Raw genomic sequence first — 14,085 nt, forward strand, 5'->3', positions numbered from 1 at the left:
TGAGTTTACCAGGTCAAAATAGGCACATTTGTTTCCATCTGTTCCTATCACAATTGTTTGGCAATTCACCTTCAAACAAAGCTCCTGAACAATTTCAACCAAAATTGACTTCAATAAGTACTGTATATCATCTTGTGGCCACCTTAAACACTCTATTATTGTTCACTGAAACACAAAATTTCAAGAGTCAACAGTTTGGACCTCTGCTGAAAATAAAGATCTCATGATACACTAATTATAAACATATTACACTTCATACTCTAGGCGGCTAGTGTGGCATGACAAAAGACTCCGAATGCGAGTGCTCATTTCAAAGGCCCGGTCGAACCCGCGTGAGATGCCTCATTAATTGTGCATTACAGAGCTGAGGAAGTAGAAACGAGCACTACCTGCCTGGCATCCTAGCAGCCGCCACGGCTCTTTGAATAGGCAGACTTAGTAGCATCACTGTACTCATTAGAATGGGAGTCAGCAGCTGCTGTGTTACTACTGAACTTTAAATGGAGACTATAAGCTCCGATCAGACAAGGACCAGTGGAATGCATACAGTATTGTTATTAAACAATACCTTTAGTGGAGTGTGCTCATGTGACCTCCAGCAAAAAGGTTTTTCTATTGATGTGCTTCTCCTTTGCTAAAGTCGACAATATGAATCATTTAATATACTCTGCTCTTTGGTAGTGCAGTGGGATTGGTTCCCGGCCTCTTGCCAAAAGTTAGGCAAGCTCCAGCTCACTTGTGACTCTAAACGAGGCAAGCGGCAGAAAACAGATGAAAACAAATGCCTTTCAAGAAGCACCACAAGCTGGTGCCAAATGCGAAGGGGCGACAGAGGCAAATGAGATGGCACGTTTACACTATGAAGCCATTTCAGGAGACCGTTAGTTGTGTTACTAGTGTACTTTATATGAGAACGCCATCATATTGTCCAAATTACATTCTTACTTGATTAATCCAAAAGGGAGACAAAAATCATTACAGTGCAGTTCTTTGGGACAAATAGCTTCGTCTTAATGAGATATGGCCACTGACAGTCTCAATGTGACAAGACTTCCCATAAATGACTGCCTGTTGAGTCTGGTTAAATTTGGTCACGTCAACCCGAGTACAATGCCGCAATTATTTTATTTTTTTGATTGAAAATCATACGATATTCTCTGGAGAAATTTTGATTTTTGTTGGGGGGAAAAAAAAAATTTGGGGGCAACATTTGTGTATGATCTAGAGAAAATCTGTTCATAAATGTCTTCAAATTCTTGTTAAACACTGCAACTTCATTACTTCAACATATTTCCTCAATCACTTTAAATCTTCTACTTGGGGAATCCCTTCTCTGATTGGCTGACAAATTTCAGTTTAAAATATCTGCCAATAAGCTTATACGACAAAAAGAGTCAAATTTACTGTAAATAGCCTAGCTACTTGGAACATAATTAGTAAAAAACGGTGTGGGCAGAAGAATATGTTATATACTGGTACTTAAGTAATCAAATATATTTTGCAGGATTTTAGAGGTGTTTTTAGAGATTTTTTTTAGGAGGAAAAGTTCACAGATATGGCGCCCACTTGTCATGTTGCCACTGACAGCTGTGTAAAACATGTGATGAAATGATCAGATACAAGTTCTTAGCGTGTCTTTTATATCAATGCCCAATGACAATGAAATCCATTTTACTGATAATGAATTTTGATGTAATATGCCACAATTCTAGTTCAAATTATATCTGTAGTGTTGTTTTTTTTCAGTTACAACCACTTTATCGTAGACAACAACATCGATGCATATTATTATGATGCATGTTATAATTTCCATTGCTATTCCCTAATCAACAGTCACGTAACAAAAAGTAAAAAAGAGGAGTTTATCATCATTATGTGATGGCAGCAGCAGATCTTGTTTGCATATAAGATTAAAAAAAAAATGTTGGATTTATGCCATGTCTTACACCTACATGTAAAATTGCATCAGTTAAACATAACTTTGGATGAAAGATGAAGAAATTGTGGTAAACAAAGGCTCTAAGTAGAAAGAGGACCAGATTTGTGTTTGCATACAAAAAGATGAGCCTGCTTGAAGGGTGGAGGGAGTAGAGACAGCAGATAGCAAAAGGGCCCTGGGGACCAAAAATAAAAAATTAAAAAAATAATTTAGCTTGGCTGGTATTCAGGGTGAATCTGGCCCGTAGTATAGCACAGTGGGCCTGATACAATTCCGGGGAAGGACAAGAGTGGCATGACTAGAATACATTCTGTATGACTTGTCAAGATTATTGAAGAGAATCAAACACTCAATATCATCGTAAGTAGCATTTTTACAGGCACAGTATCCTTGGTCACAACTCCTACCAAGGAGATGCTAATGATAGCTTTTACACCCGTCTCTTTGAAAAGTACAGAGAAAGATTCTCCCACGGGGAAAAGCGCTCTCGCTCCTGTGTTAGGTGCACATTTTAAAATCAAGCCCCTCTAATGTAATGGAAGGGTTTTGTGGCTGTGGTGCAGACTCAGAGAAATAATGGAGAATTCAGGTGAAAGACTTAAAATAAAAATCCCTCAAATACAATTTCCGTTCGCAAAACTGAGCAACTGCCACAATGTCAGTCACCACTGATTTTATTAAACGGACACAATGGGGAAAACTATAAAAAAGAAAGAAAAAAAAAAGAAAGAAATATCAAAAATATTAAGAAATATTGGAAAAAGAGGGGGGGGGGGTCCACAAATATGCAAATTTGCAGGCACCAAAGTGTGCATCCACTGTAGTTTTAAGTTTAATTTATACCGGGTCTTATAAGGGAACTAAATTACAACACGAGTAGGATTTATTTATTTATTTTGCGTAGTTGGAATGGTATGCAGAACAAACATAGTTCCTCAATAATATTAACATTTTGAATGAGTTGATTTCTATGGAAAAATTGCACAAAATGACTTCTTGCACTTAATGTTGGTTTCTTCGTCAGCAGTTTTGAGAGAGACCTTTGCACTGCAAACCAAAAAATATATTTTATACATGCACTGAGAAATGTATTATGAAACATGAAATATATTAAGAGCATGTCGTATTTTTCACTTATGCACATATTTTGTCCATATCTAAAATAGCTTATTTGTCATACATCTGGTGAGGAAGTTCAGTAGTACTAATGAAAAATTGAGAGATAAGTGGTCCAAAAACTGACATAACAGTGTGAGCGTAATATGGAGGAACTGAGAGTAGTGAATGTTAAAATGTTTCATTTGGAACATTTTCTAAATCTTTATATTGAGTGTGCTTGTTTTACTGGTACATTGTTATGATTGTCTGTGTAATCTAAATGTCAAGGCTATGAGACCATTATAATTGAAGTATTGGTAATTTGAGCTAAAAGGCTCTCTCAAGGAAAGACTACATAATTTTGTTGTGAGTGGTTAGCGAGGCAAGCTTCTGTTGAGGTTGCTTGTGCTTCTCGCATACGGGAACGTATGTGGATTCGTCTGTTTGAGACGTCGCTTTTATAACCTGCCTGTAGTAGTAGTGTCAATGCCACCGGTGTGCACGGAAGTTGATCTGATTGCTCTTGAAAGCCTTTTGCCTTTGTTGCTGCACTATAGCTGAAGTAGTGCTTAAATACAATAATAGTACAGGGTTGCGGTAGTCATTGAGATATGAAGAGGAGCATTAAAATGGCTGTCCAGAATATAATCAATGGATGTGAGACTTGAGTGACATTTGAGGTATAATGTCACCATTCATGGTTGTGTTATTATTATTATAACAATGTGAATATTTTGATTGTAGTGTGAAGGACTGAACTGCGTTATACTGTTATATTGTCATGTTTTGATTGCCTTGTTTTGTTACAAGAGGGTCGAGTATAGCGAATAGTACTGTTGCGTCATTGTGAAAAGCTTTCACTCTGACTTCCTCCCACAGTCCACGAACAAATAAGTTAAGAAGGTAAAGAATAAAAAAAAATGGTTGAACTTTATTATTGACATTTTGGGGTGAATTGTTCGTGTCTGACAGGAGGAAAAGGGTTTGCAAGAGAAACATTATTGAGGTCCAACGATTGTGAATTTCATCATATTTTGTTTTATTCCTGTAAACCCATTGCAAATAGAGATTTGCGATTGTATTAGTTTTTCCTCAAGCTGGCATTCACAAAGCAAACAGAGGATATATACATCTGTTGGTCACAAAGCGTTCCAAGTTGTAGCCTTTGTAGAAGACATTCTCTGTAGTTTGCTACTGAGAAATGGAGATTGGATTGTCATCCTGCGATGTCTTGTCAGGTTGCTTTTGAGCTGGATGAGCCCTTCGCCAACACAGCCTCCTCAAAAACATCAGTGTTCTTCAGGGAAACTGTGTTTTTTTTTCTGCCAGTGTTGTTCCTATTTCACTAATCAAAATCCATCCTTTTTGCAGATAGCAGTTATGTAGACGTCAATGCATATTTCACATGGATTATGCATTTTTTGTATACTATATTGATTCGTTTTACATTATGATGACAGTTTGATTGAAAAAGTGAACATGTACGACTAGGATGGACAAATCTGGAAGGCTTTATTAGCTCAGAAAAGGTATTGCTATGGTCGAAAGTCTGTATTAAGAAATTGATGGTACACAAAAAGTAATCAAGGCAACCGGACTCTGCTTGGTTGTTGAAGACTTTTTACCTGTAATTGAAATGCTTCTTCAATTCCAATATTAGTATATGCGAAGACAAATTCTAAACCGTTGGGGTAGAGTTCCCCTGTTTATGCCTATCACGAGTATATGAGTTTGGCTTGTAATTACATCATTTTATGAAAATAATTACATTCTGAGCCTTTTCCATTGTTATGATGCATAGATGATGATGATAATGATGGTAATAATAATAATAATAATATGAACGTTGATAGTACATTATATATATATATATATATATATATATATTTTAATTACATTTTATGTTGAAGCATCGATGATAATAATAATAATAATAAATCACCTCAATATAGCACTTTTCTAGACACCACATGTTCAGTTAACTGTGCAATTATATAATTATTATAGTTAAAAATAAATAAATAAAAATAATCATTTTATTTTCATTAGGCCGAAACCTAATATGTCACAATTTGGTAAATTTCATATTTTTCAAAAATCTATACTTTTGGTCAGTGGGTGTCATTTTTACGAATTATTGACCAGTGTTGAAAATGGTTTGCTCTCTTTGATGTTGCAATGTTAATAGTTAAACAAGCCGTTTTTTTGGGTCTCCAGAAATGTGACGATTTTTGAGGTACAAGGTTCTGGCCCGACACCAGAGATTTATTAGTAGTTCAAAGTATTAACAAGTAGTACGATTTCCACACGGTTTAGTAATTTTTCCAGTATTGAGTTTTTGTTATTTATACTGAAAAGCATATAAAACATAATTGGGTACATTGAGAAATAGGCCATAAGTGTATAATAAAATGCACAAATGTTGTGATTCTAAAATGGATGTTGCTGCAAAATGAGCAAAGAAGTGGACTGTAAGTTCTGGTGGGGGAAGTACAGACCGAATAAAAAAGGACAGAATATCACTGGTCTCCTTTGTGGTTTCCACCATCGGCCCTCTGCCCATGTTCTTGTGAATTAAATTTCAAGGGCAGGGAGTTTGATCAAATAATTCATTTCCCAAGATGGCCATCACTCAATCACTTGAGTAACTGAAATCCATCTTTTGTGGAGGAAAGCAGGGAAAATATAGAGGTTTTATAGGGCAGTGCAATATGACGGAGATTGCTTTATACTTCTTTCCAGAATGTCAAAATCTGTAACGTAGAATTGGAGATGGAACATCCAATTGTGGGATGTGATGACCAAAGTCATTCCTGCAGTAACTACAACTATTTGGGCTTTTTTTTCCTCCCGAGAAATCAAACACCTCTAATGTGTGTAAGAACTGTTTCTCAAAAGAAGTCAACTGGCATATTTTGCTGACTTCACACACACATCTATTTTTAATTGACTGTGTCTTTCTTGGCTTCTTCATCATCAATCATCAGACAAACTGAGGAACATGGCAGTTACCCAATAGCGTAGTAAACTGGACTTCAAAGAGAGGGTTTATTTCAAGAGCAGCACACTAGCAGTCCAGATTCAGAGGGTTTGTGTACAAACAAAAGATTAAAAGCATGCATGCATGCGGAACTGATGCATTTTATTTTTAAGTCATGTGACTTCTAGCAATGAATGAAATGCTAAAACTGGACGAGTCGCTTGCGTAGGGCGGCAAACACAGCCATGGGTTCAAAGTAGAACGTTTCTACAAGAGGGTGACATAGAAGACGAGGTCTCAAAGGTCAGTGTCTCAGTGCTGCTGCTTTCTCTGTATAGAAACAGAAGGCAGCAGGTCAGATTTACCCCCACCAGGATCAGTCAGTCTTTGTTCCACTGAGATACGAGGCTTTTCCCACTGGTGCCGCTGCTTCATTATCCCCGGGGTCTCAACGGTTCCTGGGCTTTAGGGGTGAAAAGGACAAAAGGGGGGGGGGGGTCATACAGCTTTCTAGAGACCTGCGTCTACATGTGACATGCGTTAAAAGTCACCAGCAGCAAACAATTGTTGCGCCACCATGACTATGCAGGGACGCCACAGTGTTTTTCACACAGAATATCTTGATTGGGACTTCCAAAGTTCTGTGTTTCAGTCAAAAGTAAACAAAAATCATTGCAGACAACCTCAACAATGTTATAGCACTGTTTTTGTAGGAGCTCCAAACCGATGGCCTTTTTTGGCAATTGTGGTTGTCTGGTCACAATAAACAATAAACACTGATTCTGGTGCCTAGCAGTCATGGTTATAGTAGTGGCTCTGTAGATCCAAGATCTTTGCCAAGACCAACAGGATATCCGTAGTGTCTGAGGTCAGCCGAAAATCCACTCATCTATTTTCAACACCAGTTTACTCAACACCCAAACATCTACGCCATCTTTTATGCCGTTTATCCTGACCTCCCCTAAACTCCCGACTGATGCCCAGCCTATTACTATTACAAACAACCGGTTCACATCTGAGGGCAATTTTGAGTCTTCAAAAAAAAAAAATAATAATAATAAAAACTTGGCTTTGGAATGTGTAAGAAAACCAGAGTAAGTACCAAGGGAGAACATGGAAATTCCAGACAAGAAAGCCAGAGCCGGGAACCTCAGACCTTTGAAGCTGATGTGCTAACCGCTCAATTAGCGTGCCGCCAAAAGGCAAACAACACAATGCAATTTTTTTCTACCTTTTCACAAAATCAAAGAAAATTATACTTTTAATCTCGTTTTTTACGACCATATCCCACGAAGGGGGTGAATGTTTGATTGATTGATTTGAATCAGGTACAGCACATATTAATAAACATTTCAGTAAATATGCCAGAATTAGCCAAAAGGCTAATTTTCATCTGCAGTTCCAAGACAGATCGTAAATGTCACCCTAAAAAACTAAAATGCACAACAATAACAATACATTCACAAAAATACTATTAAGTTAAAATTACATCTTACATAATAAAAGCAATACATTTCCTAAAATCAACATGGGATAAACAAGTACAGGAAGCATGAGAACATTCAAAAGGCAAAATGCAATTAGAGCAGCGAGAGTAAGTCTTGTTAGTGTTGACATTTCTGATGATCAATTAACCTTTTTTTTTTTTTTTTTCGACCTTAAATGCAATGTAGCCTATGTGTTTAGCCAAGCTAGCAAATGTTGATTTCTTGCCAGGGTTCGTTCAAATATGCAACGTGTTCGCTCAATGTTCGAACATGTACGAATATGTTCAAAACATTAAAAATGTTTAGCAAACATCTCAAATCAAAATAAACGTTCGCTAGCTTCCTAAACACTCGCAAACGTCCGCCCCCCTCAGTGGGTTACAGGCTTTACGAATAAATAATTATGTTTTCCGGAAAATACTTTTTGAATTTATTCTTCATCACTGCCGAAATAAAACTTTGATAGTCAACTTTTCCCCTCCACCACTCTAATAAAAACAAAACTCATCTACTTTCAAGCTCCTTTCTTTGTTGCCTCTCCGCAAGGCCAAAAAATTAATGACACTATTTGTACTGCCTGCGTTGACAGCGAGATGGAAATGGCTTTGTGGTAAAAAGCCACTCAAAGCTATTGAAATTCACGTGGCATGTTATTTGCAAGATGTGTTTGCTTTGTGCAGCTCAGTTTGTGGGAGGATAAGTATACAGCAAAAAAATATATATTCTGATTTTGATATCAAATAGTCATAAAAAAAGTGTAACGAGTGGAATATGATCTATTCAACATCCCGACAAGAGTTGGTGCACCAACTCTCTTCCGCTATCAGTTTTCCTATTTTACTAAAAAGTTATGCAAAAGTAGTAGTGGAAATTTGCTACTATGATTTTCATCGTAGAAGAAGACGGGCCAACTGGTTAGTTAGTACTTCTTGGGCATTGATAGCAATGTATCGTGTAATTCAGACTGCTATTACATTTTGAATCTCATGCACGTACCGGATGTCGCCCGTACCACAATTCGTGAATCCCTCATCTATACGATAATTGTCCCTCGGCAAGTACATCCTGTTTTTAATAGACTCACCATGTAAGTATGACATAGTAAATCACAAACATTTGCAAGTGGAATTATTGTAGGCTGAAATGTGGACATTTTTAGGCATAACAACATATGACACGGATGTTGTTTTTCATACTCTGGAAAGTAAGCAGACTGAACATAAGATCAGAGATGGTGTGCCTATTCTGAATAAACTATAGATACAAATAAAAGTAGTGAGCGGAATGTAGCTCATGGGGCAGGCTTCAGATCTGTGCGACGGAAATGGATGGATGGATAGTTTGGCATACTTGTATCCAAGCAGGCTTTAAATGATTAAATTGATATTAATTCAATTCAATTGATTTCATTTATTTGTTAAAAGAAAAATAAATAAAGCAAGATTGAAATTAATTTCAAAAAGTAAAAGAAATGAAAGAAGTAAAACTTGTTTTGTCTGCTCCTGATCAACACCAAAAAAAAAAAAAACACAAAATGAATGAATGAATGAATGACGCTTTCAGTATAACAATTCTTCAAAATAATTCAACTGTGTGTCCTTGTGCTATACATATTTTGCAATAATTGTGCTTTTATACATTTAAAAAAAATACAAATAGAATGAGAAGATTTTGTTTTACAATCAAAATTATTCGACAGACATAGATTAGTGTGGTCTTTGTATTCACAACCGCAAACAACGCAAATATCAATTTTTTTTTTTTAAAGAAAGATGGATTCAGTGTAGGTTTTGTCTGCACACCCCCGCACTTCAATGCAATAGGTCAGGTATGGAACAATCAATGAATTATATAACGATAACAAACCATTCTTGTTCAATGATTCTTTGACTTTGTGTAACACGGTAACGGTTTCTGACGCCTTAAATTTGACACATTCTATATGCGCTTTCCATGTTCATCATTGGTCCTTTCTATTTCTATGCCTTGCACAGTCAGTGTTGCTTCGACATCCATATTTCTACAACTGAAAATCACATTAGAGTTTTTAAAGTGCAGGAAAATTCATGTCTCAGCATCGACAAATGACAAGCAACGTATTTCAATGACATGAGCCTTGGTCATACTTCTTGATCTTGGTTCAAAGTGAGCGCTTATTCATTACAGCCATCATACATTTTCACACTCTTAGGTCAAGTCTATTTCATGTGCATGCGAGACACCCTGTACCACAAATCACAAATTTGCCTGCGAGTGACTTTACAAAAGGAACAGTTTTACAACCAACCAAACAAACCTGGATTCCATTAAAGCAAAACTGCTGCATAAACTATAACAATAACCATATCATCTTGTATTTTAAAAACATCACTTTCATCCCTCACCTACCATGAAGCAGCCATGCAGTGGCTCGCCTTTGATTCAGTTCCACCTCAATAAAAGAAACATGACGAAAACAGGCCTCTCATCTTCCAAGTATTATTTATAGCCACCAGCCAGTTTCTACATATGCTTTAGAGAGGGGTCAACTCTTAGGGTTCACAACCCTGCTTTAGATTTTGATTATTATTTTTTTGTAATTTTCCAATGAAATGTCCTTGGGAAAAGGGGCATCAGAGAGAATGGAGTCACTGTTTGATGACTAAGCATGCCATATTTCTGTTTTCTTCCAGACGCAATAAAAAAACAAAAATACAAACAATTATAGCAAAGTGTCTCCATAAAACACACCAAAATGATTGTCATTAAACAAGTTTAGCGCCAGGAAATGTAATCTGTCACTGTATCATGTACTATTATGTTTCATGTTTGAAGTGTTTAATTGTCCAAAATGTCTGCATCCGAACGAGTTACAGTACGTGCGATTGTAATAAGGTTTCTTCTGTAACACTACGATAGCAAAGAGACCGACGAGGGTGGATGGATATGAAAGCCTAATGGTAAATGGTAAACATTTATATAGCGCTTTTCTACCTAACAAGGCCCTCAGAGCACATTTGACGACTCGTTCACCAAATTGAGGAGCAACTGGGGATTCAGTATCTTGCTCAAGGATACTTCAACGTGGTCACAATGGCATGGGATCAAACTCACAACCTCTGGGTTGGGAGACAAACACTCGACCACTGAGCCACGCCGACCCATGAGTAATGAGTAATGACAACACATGGAAAAATCCAATTGAAAACAAAGTCAGCAAACACACAGATTATGATAAAATTTCTGCCACAAACGATTATTTTGTTAGTCGCCTAATCACTAACATTAGTCGCTAACTAACTTATGTCTTATTTTAACGTTTTACTTTTTGGCATGTCTGCATTTAGCTTCATCCCATAAATGTAAAAATTACAAATGACAAAAATGGACATAAGTGTTCTTCACAGGACAGCGATGATATGTAAATAGCAGCTCTTTTTAAAACCATCAATAGTTTACATTTTGAATTATTTAAAAGTATGTACAAATTAATAATGAACACAATTAAGATTATAGTACGTTGAACTTTGATTGGATTTTGAAGCTTGTAGCGTAATTCCTGACATGTTTAAAAAGGATGGAGCAACTTAAATTGATGGTGATACTGTGGCTTTAGAATTTTTTATTTTTTTTTGCAAAAAATCTTTAGTGTGTTTTAAAATTGAACCAAAAACTATGCAGACTACCACTAATACTATGAAACTATGGGCTAAAAAGTAGTGAAATTAGATGAGTAAAATTAGGAAAATACACTGTGCTGAACACAATTAAAATGACCACTTGTATTGTTTTTTATTTTGTTTTATTTAACCTTTATCCAAAACGTCTTGTTTTGCATCACTTCACTAGTATGGGTCATTTAAAAGTAGTAAATGGATCCACACAAACAAAATGGTATGCACCTGAAATAAAATAAATAAATAAATAAATCAATCTTTAAAGTTTCCCCTTGACGAGCAAGAGAGCGGGTAGGATTGTCTTCCTTATGCACTTTTTTTTTTAAAGTGACAAACGGACATTTGTGTTGTACTCTTTGAGAAAATCCTTGAATACACCTTTAAGACGCACAAATTAACAGTGCGTGCAGGATAACAAAGATCATCTCTTCATGTTAATAATTCAAAATCGTAATCAGGTGACCATACTGCACAATGTTTTCATCATTGACCTCGAAGTTAAATGCACAAGCGTCGTGCTGACCTTCAAAAAGGACAATAGCCCAGCTATCTGCTTAGCACCACTCTATCTTTCTATTAATCAGCTGTTTTGTCCAAATCGGTGCACACAGCAGAAACAGGGAAGCTCTCGCACTCGAAAGATTACAGCCTCTCGCCGAGTACGAAACATGGCCCCATTAACAACAAAACAATAATTGGCATTCGATTTTGAGCTGCTGCCCAAATTTTACAATCGTGACGTTGGGTGACAAAATCAGCCCTTGATTGCAGCAGGCACACACCAAAGGTTGGGAGATGTGCGCCTCACTGTCACAGCTACTGCGGACTTTTTTTGTAAGGTGATAAAGAAAACCCATAAAAAAAAAAATACAACAATAAAAAGATTAATCTTTTCCGAAATGACGGCGTCTACTAAATTACGCATTGCTTCTCATTGCTCGAGACTAATGAATGCAGCATAATCAAATATCTGTGATTGTATGTTATTCAACGAGGAGAATAAATCACAGTGTAACCACCAGCACAACAATTGCAGTGGCTGTCTTAATGAGCGCCTCATTTTTTACATTGGGTGATTGCCAAAGAAAGGCAATGTTTTACTTTACTCAATTGATCATTGGAATTAATTTCCCCAATGACATGATAAACAACAACAACGAAAGATCATTATTAAAGACTGGGGGGGAAACCCCGCAATGCTTTGCTTTCACAGTTTGCTTGGATGCATTTCAAATGCGGTTTTTAAATTCACATGAGATTTAAGACACCCTGTGCAGCAAAACATCCCCAGAGCGTAACAATGTCTCCAGTTTCACATTAGGTGCTCTGCTCAGTGTTGGTCATGGGACCAAAATATTGACTTAAAGATAATGTTGGTTTTTGTCAAATTTGGTCGGCCCACAATTCCAAAGCAATACCCACTTTTCTTTACTTTATTCATTTTATTTTAGAAGGCAATAACTGCTAAATAAAGGCAATATTTTACTTCACATTTCAGCTGATTATTGAAAATCATTTCTCAAATGACAAACACTAATAGCTACATTTAAAGTTCGCATCGTTGATTTCAAATGCATTTGATGTTAAAGGACATGCCAAATATCTATTTCACTGCATTTACTGTATAGTGTGTATTGGAATCAGCAAGAATCGGAGACTAATTTGCTTATTCAGCCACACGATTTTGACCTGCATCCATCAAGCTACTCTAAAACATGACATTCATCATCCAATGTTAGCAGCACTCAGTTAAGACAAAATAGCAGTGAACAGATTTGGACTTGGTCTTTGCTAGTCTTCAACAGAGAAACAAAGAGGTGTAGTTTGAAGCAGAATTATGTATAAAGGTTTTAGGTATTTTCTGTTCAGACAATGTTCCCCACAACCAGTAAAGAGATATATATATATTTTTTTACCTTGCTCCATAATTGTCCAACCATCGTCTGAACCAAAGAAACACTAAAACATATCATAAAAGAAGAAAAGATGAACAGTATAGCGCTACTGTATGTTTATAAAGGCAACATGCATTTGCACTGCACAACAAAAGTCAAATCTTTCTTTTCCTGCAATGGAAATCTACAGTATTATGCATCATCAGCCAATCACGTCAGGGATTTGCAGTGGCTCGTTGGACGCGCCAGCACTATTGACACCAAAATGCTATTAAGCGGTGAACTCAAATCACCCGACTGAGTGCAGCCACAGCAAAGTGATTGCTCGCAGTCTGAGCTCAGAAACGGCATAATAGCAAGCAATAACATGGCTGTGTTCAGCTGGGTCCCCAAATTGGCATTGGTTCCTACGCTCTCTCTATGACAGTTGGCGGAGAAGGAAAAAAAACAACAACCTGTCAGTGATTAATTTTCTTATAAAACATTTTTTCCTACTGACAGATGTGTTCTATAGCCATTGCGGGAATGTAATTACACTTCCTCAAGTGCTGATATTACAAATTGGAGTTATTTGTACTTTATTTTCATGCTACTTAAACATCTATAATACTTTTCAGGGGAGATGACTGCACCACTACTGGTGGGTGTAAAGCAGGGGTCACCAACATGGCACTCGCTGGCCTGTTCTAAAAAAAAAAATAGCTCAACAGCGATGGGACATGCAACATTTTCTAGGAATGTTGTCAAAGTCATCATTTGATCATGCAAAGACAACTGTCAGATTTATAAAGATAGAGTCTTGCCTATTGCTACTCATCTGCTTCCTACCTTGTTCCTTGAGGAATCATTGACATGATAAGTGTCTTCACATAAGTGAATATAATGAATTATTAATAATGACATATTTGAACAAATTTATGTATCAAGGATCTCTGCACATTATTCATTACCTAAGAAGTAGCTCACTCTTTTCAAAAAGGTTGGGGTTTGAACTGAGGTTATTGTCACTCTGTACTTAAAAAAAAAAATA

The sequence above is a fragment of the Leptonotus elevatus genome, chromosome 9 (assembly GCF_054856555.1).
Source record: "Leptonotus elevatus isolate MCC_2025b chromosome 9, RoL_Lele_1.0, whole genome shotgun sequence".
In the NCBI taxonomy this organism is placed as follows: Eukaryota; Metazoa; Chordata; class Actinopteri; order Syngnathiformes; family Syngnathidae; genus Leptonotus; species Leptonotus elevatus.